Source organism: Desmodus rotundus, chromosome 10, assembly GCF_022682495.2.
Source record: "Desmodus rotundus isolate HL8 chromosome 10, HLdesRot8A.1, whole genome shotgun sequence".
In the NCBI taxonomy this organism is placed as follows: Eukaryota; Metazoa; Chordata; class Mammalia; order Chiroptera; family Phyllostomidae; genus Desmodus; species Desmodus rotundus.
Window position 1 is genome coordinate 60,527,783 of NC_071396.1, and position 20,295 is coordinate 60,548,077.

The 20,295-nt window shown below is 39.8% G+C and overlaps 1 pseudogene; it reads right to left on the reverse strand.

Moving 5' to 3' along the window:
- Nucleotides 1-11,481: 11,481 nt before the first annotated feature.
- LOC123478678 (small ribosomal subunit protein eS8-like) lies at nt 11,482-12,547 on the reverse strand (annotated as a pseudogene).
- Between the last annotated feature and the right edge of the window lie 7,748 nt (nt 12,548-20,295).

The window sequence follows — 20,295 nt, forward strand, 5'->3', positions numbered from 1 at the left end:
GTGTTTGCATCATATAAGACAATGTTGATGTAGGTAATGACAGATGATTTATCTTGTAAGCAGATGACATAAACTTGTGATATCAATAAATACAGTATAGTGCTATAACTGTAATTTCTCTTCTTTATAAGTTTCTTAATAACATTTTCTTTTCTCTAGCTTACTTTATTGTAAGTGTACAGTATATAATACATATAACATACACATTATGTATTAATCAATTATTTATGTTATTGATAAGGTTTCCTGTCGGTAGTAGGCTATTAGTTGTTAAGTTTTGGGGAACTCAAAAGTTATGCATGAATTTTTGACTGTGCCTGGGTCAGCTCACATTGTTCAAAGGTCAACTTTAATTGTATTCTATATATGCAAAAGTTGAAGTAGAGACTCAAATCAAACTTTTAGGGATGAAAACTACAATGTCTGAGATAAAAATATAATTAATGACAAAATTAGACTTTGCAGAAGAAAAGATTAGTGAACTTGAAGACATGGCAATAGAAATCATGTAAAATTAAAGACAGAGATAAAAAAGAATAAAGTAAATGACTAGTGTATCAGTTAGCTATGAAAAACTTCAAATGGCCTAATAAATGTGTGATTAATGTTCCCAAATGGGATGTAAGACAGTAAAGAAAAGATATTTGAAAGAATAATGACTGAAAAATTTCATAATGTGATGTAAACTATAAAACCACATGCAAAAACATCAACAAACCTCAAGCACAAGAAACATGAAGAAAATGACACCAAGGTACATCAAACTGCTTAATCAGTTATAAAATAAATTCTTAAAAGGAGCCTGAGAAAAAAGACATGTTCATATACAGGAACAAAGGTAAGGATAATCATATTTCCTGTTGGAAACAATGCAATTGACAGGACATCGGACACACATCTTCTAAACAGAGGAACAATGGAGGGAGTAACTAAAAACAAACCAAAATAAAGAAAAATTTAAAGTTACAAAGGTTGAAAAAATCAATCAGCAATGAAACCACACTATTATACAAAGGAATGAAGAAGACTGGAAATAGTAACTACATAGTTAAAGATATCAAATGTTTTGCATATTATTTAAACTTCCTCAAAAGCTAATTGATACTTTTAACATAAGTTTGTAACATAAATATAAGTAAAATGTATGAGAACAGTAGCATAAAATTCAGCAGGGGAGAAATGGAAGTACACTACTAGGAAGTTCTCCCATGTAATTGAAGTGGCATAATATCCCTTGAAATAAACTAAGATAAGTGATATATACTACAAATCCTAGAGCTACGAGTAAAATAACAAAATGGTGAGTTATAATTAAATGGTGAGTAAGCCAACAAAAGAGATAAAATGAAATAATAAAAATATTGAATTAAACAAAAGTAAATAAACAGATGTAACAAATAGAAAACAAGTAGCAAGATGCTAGATTTAAACATACCATATCAATAAATACATTCAATGCAATTCTCTTAACATGCTAATTAAAAGATGGAGGTTTCCAGATTGGATAACAAAGCATGATTCAATTATATGTTACCTTAAAAAAATCTATTTCAAAAATATAGTTGCAAATAGGTAAAAATCAAAAGGATGGGAAAAGATATACCATGCTAACACAAATCAAAAGAAATATGAAGTAGCTACATTAATGTAGATTTCAGAACAATAAATATTACCAGGAATAAAAGAGGTCAATTCAAGAAGAAGAAATAATCTTAAAGATTTGTGCATCTCAAAATACATGAGGCAGAAGCTGATAGAAATTCAAGGAGACATAGATAAATTTACAATCACAATCTAACATTTTTAATTCCCCAATCTTAATGATTGACAGAATAAGTAGACAAAATCAGCAACAATAACGAAAGTTTAAGTAACTATCAACAAAGTTGACCTCATATTTATAGAACATTCAACCCAATAGTGGCAGATACACACCATTTTATAGTGTATGTGGAACAAGATAGACCATATTCTGGGCTATGAAATCATCCCAACAAATTTTAAAAGATTAAAGTCATACAAAGCATATTTTCTGGTGATACTATAATTAAATAAGAAATCAATAAGTACAAAATACCTGGAAAATCCCCTAGCATCTGAGGAATAAATAGCACATGATCCAAGGAAGAAATTAAAAGAAAAATTAGTCTTCTGAACTGAATAAAAATGAAAAGGTAACATTTTAACAATTGTGGAACATTAGTAAAGCAGTATGTGGAGGTAAATTTACAACACTGAATGCCTATATTAGAAAAGAAGAATTGTTTCAAATCAATGTCCTTAGTTTTCACCTTAAGAAACTAGGAAAAGAAGATCAAATTAAAGTCAAAGGAAGCAGAATAAAGGAAGTAGAAAGATCAGATTAGAAATAATATAAAGAATCAATTAAAAAAATCAATGAACCCAAAAGCTGACTATTTAAGAAGATTAACATCACAAAATACATTTTGTAGGGATTCCCAGAGAAGTAGAACAAATAGGAGATAATCTATACCTGTATCTACCTATCTATATATCTCTATATCATCTATATCTATATCTATGTGTTTGTTATGTCTGCAAAATCCTCACATCATCATCTAGGTTGGTGTTTGATTAAAAAAACTGAGAGTTGTATGTATGCTATAAAATGACCACTATTACTTCTTCTGTCTTTGAGAAATAATATCTCTTATAGCCTATCCTAACTGGAAACATACTAGGAAGGGAATTTTAGGGAGTATAGGTCAGCCTAGTTTAGGTGACTTATCAAAAGCCATCACAAACAAGTGAGTTTTATCTCAGGACTGCAAGGATTGATAATTTGAAAAATATCGATCAATGCAATTCACTATATTAATAAATTAAATAAGAAAATCTGTACTATCTCCTCAGTAGAAACAGAAAAACCATTTTTTTAAAAAATGACATCTGTTCTGATAAAAAATAATCTTAGAAAACTAGGAATAAAGGGAACTCCCTTAAGCCTACAGACAACATCATGTTTAATGATGAAATACTGAATACTTTTTCTTAAGGTCAGCAACAAGACAGCATATTCACTTTCATCACTTCTTTTTTAAAAATATATTTTATTGATTATGCTATTACAGTTGTCCCATTTTTCCCCCCTTTATTCCCCTCCACACTGCACCCCACTCCCACACACATTCCACCCCCCTCTTAGTTCATGTCCATTGGTTGTACATATAAGTTCTTTGGCTTCTCCATTTCCTATACTATTCTTAACCATGCCCTATTTTGTACCTACCATTTATGCTGCTTATTCCCTGTACCTTCCCCCCACTCTCCCCTCTTCCTCTCCTTGCTGATAACTATCCATGTGATCTCCATTTCCGTGATTTTGTTCCTGTTCTAGTTGTTTGCTTTTGTTTTTGTGATTTTTCTAGGTTCAGTTGTTGATAGTTGTGAGTTGCTTCTCATTTTACTGTTCATAGTTTTGATCTTCTTCTTTTTCTTGTTAAGTCCCTTTAACATTTCATATAATAAGGGCTTGGCGATGATGAAATCCTTTACCTTGACCTTATCTGGGAAGCACTTTATCTGCCCTCTCATTCTAAATGATGGCTTTTCTGGATAGCGTAGTCTTGGTTGTAGGTCCTTGACTTTCATGACTTTAAATACTTCTCTCCAGTCTCTTCTTGCCTGTAAGGTTTCTTTTGAGAAATTAGCTGATAGTTTTATAGGTACTCCTTTGCAGGTAACTATCTCATTTTCCCTTGGTGTTTTTAAGATTCTCTCCTTATCTTTAGTCTTGGGTAACTTAATTATGATGTGCCTTGGTGTGTGCTTCCTTGGGTCCAACTTCTTAGGGACACTCTGAGCTTCCTGGACTTCCTGGAAGTCTATTTCCTTCACCAGATTGGGGAAGTTCTCCTTCATTATTTGTTCAAATAAGTTTACAATTTCTTGTTCTTCCTCTTCTCCTTATGGCACCCCTATGATTCAGATGTTGGAACATACAAAGTTGTTCCAGAGGTTCCTAAGCCTCTCCTCATTGTTTTGAATTCTCCTTTCTTCATTCTGTTCTGGTTGAATGTTTATTTCTTCTTCTGTTCCAGATCATTGATTGGAGTCCCAGTTTCCTTCCCTTCGCTGTTGGTTCCCTGTACATTTTCCTTTATTTCACTACTCATAGCCTTCACTTTTTCCTCTATTTTGTGACCACACTCTATTAAGTCTGTGAGCATCTTGATTACTAGTGTTTTGAACTGTGCATCTGATAGGTTGGCTATCTTTTCATCAGTTAGTTGTATTTTTTCTGGAGCTTCGATCTGTTCTTTCATTTGGGCCATTTTATTTTTTGTCTCGGTGTGCCTGTTACATGGTAAGGGGCAGAGCCTTAGGTATTCACCAGGGTGGGGCAACCCACATCCTATTGTTGTGGCTCTGTAAGTGGGGGAAGGGTCCGAGAGGGAACAGTGCTGCTTGTTCAGCTCTCTGTCGGCTTTCAGTTAATCCACCACTACCCACAAGCAAATTGGGCCCCTCTGGTGCTGATGCCCAGGTGGGTGGTTTTGTGTAAGTTCTAGGACCCTGTGGGTCTCTCCTGTGAGGGTGGGACTTTCTCCCACTGCCTCAGCCCTCACGGGGTTTTTTCAGTCAGAGGTTTTGAGGCATTTTTCCCCCCTGCACTGGAACCCTGGGTTGTGTAGTCTGCCTTGCTCCCCAGTTGTTCCTCCCTGTTTAAGCACATGCAAATGTGGGACTGCCTAGTCCTCCAGCCCCACCTGGCTGGTGAGTCCTCCCCACCCAGCCGCCCATCTCTACCCCTCCTACCAGTCTGGATGAATGTTTCTTTAACTCCTTAGTTGACATATCCATACAACTCGATTTTCTGGCAGTTCATTTTGTTTTTTGTTTTTAAATTTGTTGTTGTCCTTCTTTTGGTTGTGTAAGGAGGCAAAGTTTATCTACCTATGCTTCCATCTTGGCCAGAAGTCCTTACCACTTCTATTCCATATTGTACTGGAGGTTGTATTCAGCTCAATAAAGCAAGAATAACACACAAAATGCATCGAGATTGGAAAAGAAGAAGTAAAACCATCTTTATTTGCAGATGATATGGTTGGCTACATGGAAAATCCAATGGAATCTACAGAAAAGGTAGAACTTGTAAGTGAGTTTTGTAAGATTACATGATACAAGATCAATTTGCAAAAATCAATTTTTTAATTCTAGCAACAGTCAAAAATGGAAAAAAAGTCAAAACCATTTATAGTAGAACAAATATTAAACAGGGATAAATGTATGAGTCTTATAGGCTAAAACCTACAAAACACTTTTAGGAAAATCAAAGAATACATAAATGAATAGAAATTCTTTGTTCATTGGTTGGGAGACTAAACTTTGTTAGGGTATGAACTGTACCCAAACTGATCTATAGATGCCATGCAAACTCAATCAAATTCCCAGCAGACTTGTTCATAGAAGTTGACTAATTGAGTCTAACATTCCTATGCAGATGCAAAAGAATAAGAATTCTTTAAACAACTTAAAAAAATGAATTTGGAGGACTAAAACTACCTGATTTCAAGTATTTCATGTGCTCATTTCCTATCCTTGTATCTTCTTTGGTGAAATATCTGTTCAAATCTTTGTCCATATTTCTTTCAAGACATTTGAGTTTTGTGCAGAGGAGCAATGTTGAGGACATCTGTCCAAACCTGCCATATGACTGGTGGAAAGATATTGGTAACTCTGGGCCTGTCTTTATGGGCATCCTTGTAGTCACCAGCCAAGAGGACAGGCCTATCCCTACTATAGGACAATGAAATGTGCAGAGCAAATGAGAGTCTTCACCAGGGGCCAGCCACAGCTTTGATATAGGTGACTCTAGTAGTTATTGAAATGCAAACAAAAAAGAAAAAGGAGAGGCATGGGAGTCAAATGACCCCCTTGTTTTTCTGCTCACCACAGCTATTTGCTCCTGAAAGTGGGGCCAACCTGTTCCAATGTCTCCCTTGGCAGGATGGAGGGCAAACTTACTGTAACCAGAGTTTCTGGGTCCCCAGAACTGTGTTTGATACATAACAAGAAGTCCAGCTCATCATGGGGTCCCTGTGCTTCTGGGACCAGCTTCTGAGGCCCAGTGTTGCCCCAGCAGGCCACCTCAGCTGGGAGCACTTAACAACCCTATTCGTTTGTGCAGGCTCTAAGAAAGTATTCCACATGGGATGGCCCAGACAGCAGACATTTCTTTTCTCACAGTTCTGGAGGCTGGAAATCTGAGATCAAGGTGTTTATCCCCTTGGCTTGTAGATGGCCATCTCTCTGTGTCCTAACATGGTCCTTACTCTGTACCTGTTTGTGTCCTAATCTATTCTTCTTATAAGGAAACACCAAACATTAATTTATGGGCCCATCCTAGTGACCTAATTTTAACTTTATTATCTCTTAAAAGAACCTATCCCCAAATACAGTAACATTCTGAGGCACTGGAGAGTAGGGCTTCAAAATATAAATTTTGAGAGGACACACTGTAGCCTTGTAACTCCTACCAACACTGACTGGTTTTAGCTAATCCTGCTTGATCCTCTCCACACTCCCTGAAAGACAAAAAGGGAGGCGTTTACACTAACTTTGCCTATCAGGAAACTGGTTTGGAACATTTGATGGATCTGCCTGAGATCATGTGCACTGGCTATGTGCAGAGAGCCTTCCCAGCACTGTCCCCCAGTCTGAACTCTGGGGTTCAAGTGTGCACCTGCTGCCCTCACCACTCTTCTGATTGCTCCATGATAATGCGGTGGGACTTGCCCAGTCAGAAATCACGACATACAGCTATATTGCATCTTAATGTAGAATAAACTGGATTGCACACATGTGAAAGGATTAAAATTTCTGTGAAACCTATTGTTAAACAAAAAACTTTCACGGACAAAAGCTTTTCTAAAAGAAAAGGTTTATTGAGCCTTATGCTAGCCCCCAAAGGGACTGGATCCCAAGAATTCAGTCTATAACACCAGCAGCTTGGTGAGATGGGAAGGCAAGATGTCTGCTGGCCAGGAGATGACAGACACTTTTATGAAAACAGTTTGGGGAAGAAAGATGTAAGTTGTTTTGAAATGATTTAACTGGCTAAAGGTAAAAGGGGAGGAGAAAGGTGAAGAGGGGCTAGTTCCGGATAGATGTATAGTCCTTAAGGACGAAGTATTTGCTCCTTTGGATTGGTAGGCAACAGTCAGGAAAGTTGATGCATAAGCAAGAAATGGAAGCAGCTGGTGGTTGGTGGCACCTGACTATTCTCTTTAGATAACCATAAAAATAGCCACCTGGAAGTTAATTGAGAGTTCCCACATACACTCAGAAGTGTGAGCAGTCTTTTGTTGGTTTTTGTTCTACAGTTGTTAACTGATTAACCTCTTTTGTCTCTTCCTTCCACCTTCCAGCCTACTGTAATTTAATTTAGGGCATCTCATATTTTTTTCTTTTTGTCACTATCATGTGATAAAACGTAACATTTCAAAATGGTGAGGTGAGAATAAATTAAAAGTGGTGTTAGGTCAACAGGCTTACAAGAGGGTTAAAGTTGGCTACTTTACATCATGCTTTCCATCAAAATAAATTCCAGTTTGATTAAGTATGAAAATAAATAAAGCCATTAAAATGCCATACTATAAAAATTGACTCTTTTAATAAATATAAAACAGAGCAGACCTTTATAAGGATAACACTAAGGTCAGAAACCAAAAACAAAAATATGGCTATGACTAGTTATGCTAAGTGAAATAAACCACTCAGAGAAACACAAATACCATATGATTTCATTCATATATAGAATCTAATGAACAAACTGAACTAACAAGGAAAACAGAGATAGATTCACACATAGAGAGCAGGATGACAGCTAAGGGCGGGGGGGGTTAAGGGGGAAGGGATTGAGCAAAAGGGAAAGAGGACTCATGGACATGGACAACAGTGTGGTGATTGTGAGGGGAGAGGGAGTGTAAAAGGTACTAACTTTCTGAACAAACATTTAGTTTTTCTGATGGATTATTTGTTTATCCACTTTCTTTGTGGTGATTAATCTTAAACTTAATTTCTAAATTTTTTAATTACATGTTTTCCATTACCATTTGACAAATTGATTAACTTCTCTCCCTCTCTTTCTCTCCTCCATCTCCCTTCCTCTGTCTCTCTAAAGTCAGTAAAAATTTATCTTCAAAAATAATATCTGCTTTTAAAGTTCTAAGGATTAACTGAGCTATAGAAAAACCTAAGCTATTGTTATTGTTTTCTTTTTCCCCCTTGCTTTATTTTCATTGTATTTTTTCCATTACCATTTATCTTCCTTTCAGACAATTTCCAATTAACAGATGCAGAAGAAATGAGACATAAAGAAGATCACCACTAGAATGCTGTAGTAGTAACTGCCCCAGGCAAGATCCACTGATAGATATTAAAATTAGTGAGTAAAAGTTTAAGTAGAAACAGGATATCTGTAGAATCTCAAAGTATCCCCCCTGAAATGTTTACTAATTATGAAGTAGACAATAATAAGTTTACAGTGGAGAGTCCAGGCCAATACCACTTTATCCAGGAATTAAGGTTAACATCACAGTTATAAGACACAGTGCCATGACATATCTTCTGATAGGACACACCAGAAGAACACCTCAGTTCTGTGGTCTTGCTACAGAATTGCTGCAAATGCATCCATTTCAGTCCAATCACAACAAAGTACCTTTCAGAGCAAATGGTGGGACATTTTAGACTAAGAAACCAGCACTCTTCACAGGCATCCTGAAAGGCAAGGAAGGGTTGAGGAACACATACAGACTGAAGGAGACTAAGGGGTCATGACAACCAAATGCAATGGGGGATTCTGGATGGGATATTGGAACAGGAAGACACTATTGGGAAACTGGTGAAATCCAAATAAAGCCTGTAGTCCACATAATAGGACAGTGGCTATGATCATGTGTTAGCTTTGATAAATATGCCATGATTGTGGGAGATGTTAATATGATGGGGAGGCTAGGTGAAGGGTTTGTAAGGAACTCTCTGTACTGGTCTTGCAAATTCTTCTGTAAGTCTAACATTATCTGGAATAAAACTTTTTAAAAACATGAGTTCACAGTTAGAAATAAGTAGTAGGTGTGTGTGTGAATAAGTATATGTGCTCAGTGGTCCTTGCTTGGTACTCTCCCCCAGGTGTCCACCCAGAGTGTTCTGGGCCTCAGTGCCAGAGAGACAAGCACAGTGGTTAATGTGGTCATGAAGTCACACATTATTCATGATCTTCAGGGGAAGGGTCTGTGTGAGCCTATAGATGATGGTGGTTCTGAATAAGTATTGGCATTTAAAATCTGATGATCAACAGCACATCTGAAATTGGGCCTCTCCCAAAATGTCCAGGTCCTGTGGTCATCAGATGTGGGGCTTACACAGGAAACAGGTATGTCTGACCTGTTCAGAAATAATGGCTGAGGAGGCCTGTCGAATGTATCTTGGCTGTCTTAGTCTGCTTGGGCTGCCCTAACAAAATACCACAGACTGGATGCCTTAATTTAACAGACATTGATTCCTCACAGTTCTGGAGGCTGGAAGTCTAAGATAGAGGTACTGGCAGATTAAATTCCTGGGAAAAGCCTGGTTTCTGGTTTGTAGACAGTGACTTTCTTGTTGTGTCCTCACATACAGGAGAGAAACCTATCAAGCCCTTGTCTCCATGATCTCATCTGAATTTAATCACCTCCCAAAGGTCCCGTCTCCAAATACCATCAAACTGAGAGTTGGGGCTTCAACATACACATTTCAGGAGCATGCAATTCAGTCCAAAGCACTGGCCACAATGGATCTTCTTGTCCCCGCCACCCCAAGCCTGCTCTTTATCTATCCTTCCCCATCTCAGAAATCATCCCCCAAAAGAGAAGCCATCTTTGAGTCTTTTGTTTCCTTCACTCTCCTCTATTAGCTATGCTTCCAAAATCTATCCTCAACCCATCACTTTCTTGTCCTCTCCCCACACTGCCTCTGTCCCTTTATTGTCCATTTTCCATCCAGCAGATGATTGAGCCTCTTAAACCATCTATCAGATTAGCTCACTCCTTGCTGAGATCCCTCCAATGCTTCCCCACCCTCACTCCTTACCAGGGACCCCATGGTCCTGCTGACTCCAACCACCCCAGCCTTTCCGCTCCCTTTGTGTGTCCACTCCTGGGTACCTCTTTAGAGATGCCACCACATTGCCTGGGCCAAAATAACCCACTCTTTACTCAGGATGTTTCCCTCATTGTCTCATCTTATTTCCTTATGGTCTTTATCCCTGCCTAAAATTGTCTTGTTCATTGAATTCTGAATTTACCAAACTTGGTCTTTTAGAACATCTGCCCATGACAGGACAGGTTGCATGAGTCTGCTTGTTTCCTGTTGTCATCTCCTGAGTCTAAAATAGGGCCTGGCATGCAGTAAACACCCATTAAATCAATTAGTCATTTATCTGTTTTCTTTCTTTGATTCTCCCCTCTTGTAGGGCACAGCAGCAATCTGGCAAGGGAGGCAGTCCCCACTGGGTTTCTGGAGTAGGAAGATTCTACTAGCAATGTACTGACCCTGTGGCTAACCTATAAGGGAAACCACATGCACCTTACATGGGGTCACCTTAGGGACCCTTAAACCTTCCACAGCAGAACTCTTACCACATGTAATGAACAGCCCAATGTTGGAGCAGAGACCTCAGCCCTTTATTTCCAGGGAGCCAGGCATGGTGAGCTATCAACTGACTTTGGACCTGATTTGACCATGGTCATGAAAGTCTGAAGAAGAAACAACCAGCTGGGAGAGCTGTGGACATGGGCTTCCTTCTCTCCTGTGCGCAAGATTTCTGCCATGGTTTGGAACATTCAAGATCCTGCATTTGCAGTTTACTTATAAGCTTTGACAAGTTAAAATAATACTCTTTAATTTTTCTCAAGATCCTGTTTCAGTTCTTTTTGATACTGGCAAACTTCCTTCCATTCTACCCCTCATTATTTATTCTGTGTGGTCTCCTCTGCTTTTTTCTTTTTTTCCCCCTTTAACTTCTCTTCCTACTTCATTCTGAATGTTTCCCAAAAGTCTCTTCCTTTACATGGTGTCAGTTCAATGTTTGCAGCTTCTGGGGTGAATCTTTTGCGTGTTTCATATTTTTGTACTCATTTAAAAAGACCATGGCCTGGCCTTGTTTCAAAACTTCCCTTTATTTCTTCTATGATAGGTTTTAGCCATCTGCCAAACTCTCCTGGTGCTCTGAGTAGGGAAGCCATCAGAAGGGGCTGCAAACACTGCTCCTTTCCTTGGGGAAGCTTTTCCAGGGTGAGAAGCAACATGTCCCTCCATTTGTTTAGAACCTTTTAATTGAACTTCCTTTCCTTTGTAGTTATTGCTAAGGTCTTTGGGGGTTTGGGGAAAAAGTTCCAGATATAGCAATCTGTTATCCTCCCTGAAGTCAGTGGCCACTAACAAGGTGACACTAGGTAAGAAGAAAAGTAAAGTTTATTCTTGTTTTAAAAAAAATTGTAGAGATACAGAATGGGAGAACTGTAAGAATGTGATGAGGCCAATTTCATATAACAATTTTGAAGTAGTTCTATCGAATGGCTACATTAAATTATAAAAATAGTGTATATTTTTATTGATTGATTGATTAATGTTACAATGACTCTTTATTACAGGAGTCTAGTTTTTTTTTTTTTAACACGAAAGAAAGGAGGGAGGAGGATTTATTTCCCTTTCCTGGCCTTAATTTTCCTCAGATAGAACTCCAGCTCCTTGCCTTCTAACACGTAGCCATCGGCTCAGCCACACTGGTCTGATCTTGAAGCAATGCACGCAAGAAGTTTGCCCTGCTGGAACTGCTCTTCCAGAAGACTGCTGATTTTGGCGTTCTTTTTCCTTTCATCATATTTCTTCTGAATTTTCTTTGATCGTTTTTTGTTTAAAATGTCTTGCTCTCCAGGAGTCACCTTGGCCCCTTTCTTGCGGCCCAGGGGCAGTGCATAGTGGGACTCCTACCACTGTCAGTACGGGATGCTGTCAATGAGCACAATGCAGTTCTTTACTAGGGTCTTGGTTCGGACCAGTTCGTTGTTGGATGCATTGTAGATGACATCAATGATCCTTGTTTTACGCATACAACACTCTGAGCCCCAGGAGTAGTTGCACACGTCCAGCCTCAAGGCTCGGTACTTCTTCTTGCCTCCTCGCACCCAAATTGTGTGTATGAGCTGGGGGCCAATCTTAGTGTTGGCAGCAGGGTGCCCCAGCTCATATTTTCGCTTCTTGTGGTAGGGCTTCCTCTTGCCCCTGGTCTTGCGACGCTTGTGCCAGTTGTCCTGAGAAATGCCCATGGCCTGGCGCCGGCTGGAAAGAGCAATAGTGTATATTTTTAAATTACCAAGCAATATGGGAGACATCGCTACTGCTTCCTTCCAGAACCCCCTGTGCCACACCTGGCAGGAAGGGCTGCTCTGAGCTAACTTGGTGATTCCTTTTCCAAAATGGAAAGTACCATGGTCTGTGAGACATCAAGATAAAAGTTAGGTGGATGCTGCCATAGCCTTAGAAGGAAGAAATACTTCCTAAGTCTGGCACCAATGCTAAAACAAATAAAGCAGAAGTTTGATAGGTATAACTATATAAAATGGCAGATGATAAACTAAAAGGAATTTTTAAAAGTCAGTAGAAATAAGCAAAAGAAAAAAAAAGAAGCACCCTAATAGAAAAATGAGCTAACAGTATATACAGCTTAGAAATCATTTTTATTGAGATATAATTGACATATAACATATTAGTTTCTCATATATAACATGATTCATTATTTGTATATGTTACAAGATGTTTAGAAATAATTTTAAAAGAATGAAAGGTATTAAAACCACAATGAGATACCATTTCACACCAGTCAGAATGGCCATCATAAACAAATCAACAAACAATAAGTGCTGGCAAGGTTGTGGAGAAAAGGGAACCCTAGTACACTGTCGGTGGAAATGCAGGCTGGTACGGTCACTGTGGAAAACAGTATGGAATTTCCTCAGAAAACTAAAAATGGAACTGCCTTTTTACCTGGTGATTTCACAGCTGGGATACCCTACGAATCCTGAAATACCAATTCAAAAGAACCTATGTACCCCAATGTTCATAGCAGCCTTATTTACAATAGCCAAGTGCTAGAAACAGCTTAAGTGCCCATCGCTAAATGAGTGGATCAAAAAACTGTGGTATATTTACACAATGGAATACTATGTAGCAGAAAGAAAGAAGGAGCTCTCTTTGCGACAGATGGATGGATCTGAAATAAGCCAGGTGGTGAAAGACAATACCATATGATCTCACCTATAAGAGGAATCTAATGAACAAAATAAACTAATGAACAAAATAGAACTGGAGACATGGAAACACGGAACAGACTAAAAGTGACTAGAGGGTAAGGGGTAGGGGGATAATGAGGGAAAAAAGGGGAAAGATCAAATCAAGGAACTTGTATGAAGGACCCATGGACAAAGACAATGGTGGGGAGGATTGAATGTGGAGGGGGAGGTAAGTAGAACAGGGGAGAGTAATGGAGAAAAATGGGAACTACTGTAATTAAACAACAATAAAAAAAGTTATATATAAACCTTCAACTGATACCTCACACATAGTAAACAAAGGCTCTAAATCTGAAAAAAAAAAAAAAAAAAAAAAAAAGAATGAAAGGCCCTAATGGGCCAAGAAGGGACAGACAAGCTTTCTTAGCTCCAGGGTAGGGATGGAGGTACATGTGGCGGTTTCATCTATGCAGGCACCTGGGAACTGAGTTTGTCCTTGTGCATCAAAATGTTCATGTGCTTTCCCTGTAGCCCAGCCATCTGCCCTAGGGGAGAATTTAGTCTGAGGGTGTATTATAGGGAAGCTCACAGCAGCAGAGCTTAGAAGAATAAAGTAGAAAGAAATTCAAATTTCAGTTACAAAGGGAATAATAAAGTAACTTATGCATCCATAGAAAGAAGATTTTGAAATGCTATAGACCTGACATCATTAATCAGTGCTTGCATTAATTGAAAAAACTGGCTGTAAAACTACAGGTAGAATATGGCTATAATGAAACAAATAAGTGAGAACTAGTGTCTTCTATTAAGTTTATTTTCTTGATTAGGAGTGATTCAACATATTTTCATGTTTAGTTACCCCATTTACTTGTTCCCCTGTGAATTGCCTATTTGACCCTTACCCTTTTTTCAATTACTTGTTTTCTTATTGATTTGTAAGATGTGTATATGCAACATTGGTATTAACCATTTGCACATTAAATCTATAGTAAACAATTTCTTTGTCTACAATTAGTCTTTTAATTTCTTTAAGGCATCATTCATTTAGTTGTTACATACACAAATATGCCAGTCATTTTCTTTTTGTTTCCAGTCTTGCTTTCTTGTTTACTAAAGCTTCCTTCACTATGTAATTTTATAAACATTTGTGCATATTTATTTCTAAAACTTTTTCATGTTTAGCTCTTTAATACATCTGGAATTTATTCTTGCAAACGGTGTGAAGAAAGGTCTAATATCAATGGTTTCAAAGAGGCTAAAGAGGCTGCCAGTTAAAATGGCAGAGTAGGTAACTGCTGTGCTTGCATCCTCCCATGACTATATCAAAAATATAACTAAATTATAGAACCATCAACCTGGAGAAACATCTAAAGACTAGCTAGTGGAACTCCTATAACTAAGAATATAAAGAAGAAGCCACACTGAGACCAGTAAGAGTGGCGGAGCTGTGAAAAAGATTAGTCCCATACCCACTGCGTGGCAGTTGAGAATCAGGAAGGATATCTTGGCTACAGAGGTTCCCCCTGAGGATTAAAGGGTCCCAACCCAATATCAGGCTCCCCAGTCCAAGTCTCCAGTGCTGGGAAGAGGAGTCCTCACAATAGCTGACTGTGAAAATCAGCAGGGATTTCATCAGGGTGAGACAAAGGGCTGCTGAAAACTGAGGCATCATTTTAAAGGGCCTGCAAACAGACTCACTCACTCACTCACAAAAACTCACACTAAGCACCAGCACAGGGACAGCAGCTTGAAAAGTGCCAGAGACAAATGGGGAGGAATTGAATCTTGGGGCTTCAGGGAAGGGGCCGCTATTGTCTTTAGGTTGAATCCTCCTTCCTCCTAGCTTACAGGGTTAGACTGGTGCCAAATCTGAACCTGCATTAACCTGGAAACCCTGCTTGCCTCACCCTGGTGACCTCTTGAGGCTTGCTCCACCAAACTCAGTAGGGATTCCATCAGGGTGCCATGGAGGGCTTCTTGAAACCCAGGATCCTATTAAAGGGCTCATGTACAGACTCACTCATTCACAAACACTTACCCTAAGCATCAGCAAGGGGACAGCAACCCAAAAGTTACCAGAGACATACGGGAAGAAAGGAAATATGTGGCTTCTGGGTAAGTGCTGCCACTGTCCCTGTGTGAAGTCCATCCCTTCCCCTCCCCACCCCCCAAATAGCCTGTAGGTGCAGGCATACTCCAAATCTGAATCGAACTAACCTGGTAAACACTGCTTACCCCACCCTGGTGAACTCCTGAGGTTTGCTGCACCAGCTTGTACACTGCTCCTGGCTCTTTCAGTGTCCGTGACTAATAGGCAGCCAGACTTGGCACTTGATGCAAACTTTCTTTAAAACTCTTCATGGTCTGCAGTCACCAGAAGGTGACAGCTGGCCTCAGTGTGCCCTATGTCTCTTGTTAAGTGGCCCCAGGTCTGGCGCTTGTGGCAGCCAGACTTGGGTCACAGTGTGGACTCTCATCATGGCATGGTTTTTCTTGTGCACCTCTGGGCCAAGCAGGGGCAGCTACCAAATGCAGATTGATTTGTAGCCCCTACTAGGTTGCCCTGAGTAGGGTACAAGCAGTGGCTAAACTCAGCCTGCATGAAAGCATCTCCCAAAAGGAACCAGAAGCCACATTTCGTGGTCAGCTGCAGACCACAACAGAGCACCACCCTATTAGATTCACAAATGGCATACCCAAAGGATAGTCACACAGACACCAAAGCTCTGTTGGGGCAAATATCACTTCATGAGGTCAGCACCCACTATATTTGTGACCAATCCTCACAGCAAGTCAGCCTGAGGGTCAAGCTAATAGACTGACATGCCAACAAGAAACAAGGCTCAATTACAACAGGAGGTACACACAACCCATACAAAGACACTCTTGGAACACTCAGCTCAGGTAACCAGGGAGACTGCACCACAGAGCTTCACCAGACACTGACTATATAAGGCTACATAACAGATCTACTTAATACATGGAAACAAACAGTGAGGCAGCCAAAGTGAGGAGGCAAAGAAACATGTCCCAAATTAAAGAACAGGGGAAAACTCCAGAAAAAATCCCACCTATTAACAAAATGGAGGCAAGCAATGTACAAGATGCAGATTTCAAAACACTGGTTATAAGGATGCTCAATGAACTAAGGTGAAGAATAGACCAACTCAGTTAGAACTCTCACAAAGAGATTGGAAATAAAAAGGACACAGAAACCACTAAAAAGACCCAGCCAGAAATGAAGAATACAATAACTGAAATGAAGACTATACTAGAAGGTATCAACAGCAGATTAGATGAAGCAGAGCTCTGAATCAGTAATTGACAAAACTAGGTAGCAAAAAATGCCCATTAGAAAATAAAAAAGGTTTTTTTAAAAAATTAGAACAGTTTAAACATTGGAACAACATTAAGTATAACAACATTTACATCACAGGGTTACCAGAAGGAGTAGAGAAAGAGAGAGGGATTGAGAACCTATTTGAAGAAATAATGACTGGAAACTTTCCTAAGCTGGTAAAGTCCAGAAAGCAAGAGTCCCAAACAAGCTGAACCCAAAAGGCCCATACCAAGACACATCAGAATTAAAATGCTACAGGCTGAGACAGGGAGAATATTAAAGTAACAAGAAAAAAGAAGTTAGTTACTTTCAAGGTGTTCCCATAAGATTATCATCTGATTTGTCAGTAGAAACATCTCAGGCCAGAAGGGATTGGCAGAAAATATTCAAAGTGATGAAAAGCAAGGACCTACAACCAAGACTACTCTACCCAGGAACGCTATCATTTAAAATCAAAAGACAGATAAAGAGCTTCCCAGACAGAGAAGAGCTAAAAGGAGTTCATACCACCAAACCAGTATTATAAGAAACATTAAAGGGGCTTCTTTAATAAGGGAGAAAATAGCATAAATATAAATAATAAAATAATAACTACATATTTATTAATAATCATTTTAACATAAATGGATTAAATGCTTCAGTCAAGAGACATAGGATGGCTGAATGGATAAGAAGACCAGACCTATATATATGCTGTTTACAAAAGACCCACTTCAGATTGAAAGAGATAGAGATTAAAAGTAAAGGGATTGAAAAAATATTCCATACAATTGCTGAGGTACCAATACTATATCAGACAAAATAGACTTTAAAACAAGGGCTGTAAGAAGAGACAAAGAAGGACACTACATACGAAAGAAAAGGTCAACCCCCAAAAAGATATAACCCTTGAAATCATTTATGCACCCAATGTAGGAGCATATAAATTTATAAAGCAAATACTGATGGAAATAAAGGGAGAGATTGACAGTAATGCAGTAATAGTAGGGGGCTTTTGTACTCCATGAACATCAGTGGATAGATCATTCAGAGAGAAAATCAACAAGGAACCAGCAGCCTTAAATGACATATTAGACCAGATGGAACTAATTGACATTTTTAGCACATTTCACATCAAAACAGCAAAATATACATTCTTTACAGTGGCACATTTTTCCAGGGTAGACCACAGGCTAGGCCACAAAAGAAATCTTACTAAATTTAAGAAGATTTAAATCTTATGAAGCATCTTCTCCAAATCACAATGGTATGATTCTATAAATCAACTATAAGAAGAAAAATAAAAAGCACAGAAACACATGGAGGCTAAGTAATATGCTACTAATCAATGAATGGATTAACAATGAGATCAAAAAAGAAATCAAAAGATACCCTAAGACAAATGAAAATGAAAACCCCAAATCTGGGAAGATGGCGGAGAGATAGGTGGGAGCAGAGTCCACTTCCCCTCAACACCAGTGAAACACCTAGCTGATCTGAGGAACAGAGCGAACAGCCAACAGTATTCCAGCATATATGAAGATCGGAGACCAAAGATAGAGGACATTGAAAGATCTGACGGTAAGAACCTGGGACCTGTGCAGGGACCAGGGCTGCTGAAGCCCCCGCCTGGGCGCAGGGTCTGCTGCAGGATTCTTGGGAGAGAGCCAGGCTGGGCTGTATGAGCAGCCAGGTGCTTGTTTGGACCAGGGGGGCCTGAATAGGAAGAATTTCTCAAAAAGAAAAAGAAAATAGAGGCACTCAGTGGCCAGTTAGAGAAATCTCCGCAGCAGCCATGGCCTCTGGCACGCCTCCCCCCTCAGACCCTGGACGGGAACACGGGATAAGCAGCACCAGCTCTCACGTGAAGTCCAGTTGCACACACCCAGATTAGCGGACTGGGGGCCCACAACTGAAACCCCAGCTGGCCGCCCACCTGAAACCTCGGGTGGGTACTCACTGGGAGCAGAGGCTAGCGGCCCCACGCACAGGCCCAAGGCAGCAGACCAGACAGCCGCGCCACTGAGGCCCAAAGCAGTGGACGGGCCAACCCCGCTCAACTCAGGCCCGGAGCTGCGGACTGGCCAGCCACACGACTCAGGCCCAGAGCGGGGGACCAGTGTGCCGAGTGGGACCCAGGCCCAAAGCAGCAGATGGGATATTCAATGGCCTCGATGCCTGCGAGCAACCACACCTAAAAGCACTGGTTCTGAACAACTCCTACCTAGCCCCTGCCCACAGAGCCCTACAGGGCCTACTGTCTCTCTAGGATGAAGGCAGAACGCCCAGCAGAGGGGAGCTGCAGGGCTAGGGGAGACTGCATTCCCCAGGAAGACTAGACCCAGTAGGGGGCTGAACCACCCCATAGCAGCACCAACAGCCCCTAGTATCTAAGACAGCAAAGAGCAAGAAGGGGGAGTGTGAGTTGCCCCTAATTGGTGCAACTCAAGGACAGCACAACTGGTGAACTAAAGGCCTAGTGAGGAGCAGAAGGACCCTGAGGAACTGGATTGGAGGCTGAACAAATGCGAAGAGTGTGGCTCAGGAAGGGAGAAAAGTGAAACCAATCCTTCCAACCAACCCTCCCTTTCCACAGACAGGAAGACCAGCAGAACTAACCTGACCAGTTTAAAGCCAGCAGAAGACTTTTTTTTTCCCCCTCCTTTCCCCCTGAATTCCTTCTTCCTTACTGTCCTTCTTTCTTTTTTTATTCCTTCTTCCTTCCATCCTTTACTTTCCTTATTCTTTCTTCCTGCCTTCTTTTTTTATTCTTTTGTTTTAATATTTGTTAAAATTCCTTCTTATCTTGCCTCTGACGTTTCTTTATTCCTTCTTCCTTCCTTCCTTTCCTTTTCTTTATTCCCTTTATTCCCTTTTTCCCTCCTTCCCTTCTCCTTTTACCCCCACCTTTCTCTTTATCCACCAGGTGAGACAATAAAACCTGGAGTACTGAAAAGACTAGAGTAAGACCCTGTTAGACCCATAAACGTCAGCTCAAGACCAGTGAGCACAGGAGATTAAGGACACAGCACCACTGAATCACACTGGCATTTTACCATACCAGTTCATACGATAAACCCAGGGAGTCAGAACACATCAATTTAAGAAGCAGACGTTAACAAGAAGAATCTCACAAACAATGGGAAGACAAAGAAACAATCCCCAAATGAAAGGAAAGGAGGAAGCCTGAGAAAGAATGCTAACTGAAAAAGAGGCAAGTCAACTATCAGATAATGAGTTCACAGCAATGGTTATCAGGAAGCTCACTGAGCTCACAGAGAACTACCAGAAACTACAGGAAAACTACAATGAACTCATTGCAAACTATATCAACATGAAAAGGAAATAGAAACTATCGACAAGGGCCAAGAGGATATGAAGAATACAATTTCTGAATTGAAGAACACAGTAGAAGGAATGAAAAGCAGACTTGATGAAGCAGAGGATCGGATCAGCGAGCTGGAGGACAAAGTAGAAAAAAAACACCCAGAAAGAGCAATAAAAGGAAAAGAGGCTCAGAAAGAATGAAGAGGGATTAAGAGAAATGCAGGACAACATGAAACGTAACAATCTCCATATAATAGGATTACCAGAAGAAGAAGAAGAGCAAGGGATAGAAAACCTGTTTGAAAAAGTAATGATGGAAAATTTCCCTAATCTGAGGAGAGAAAAAGTCACCCA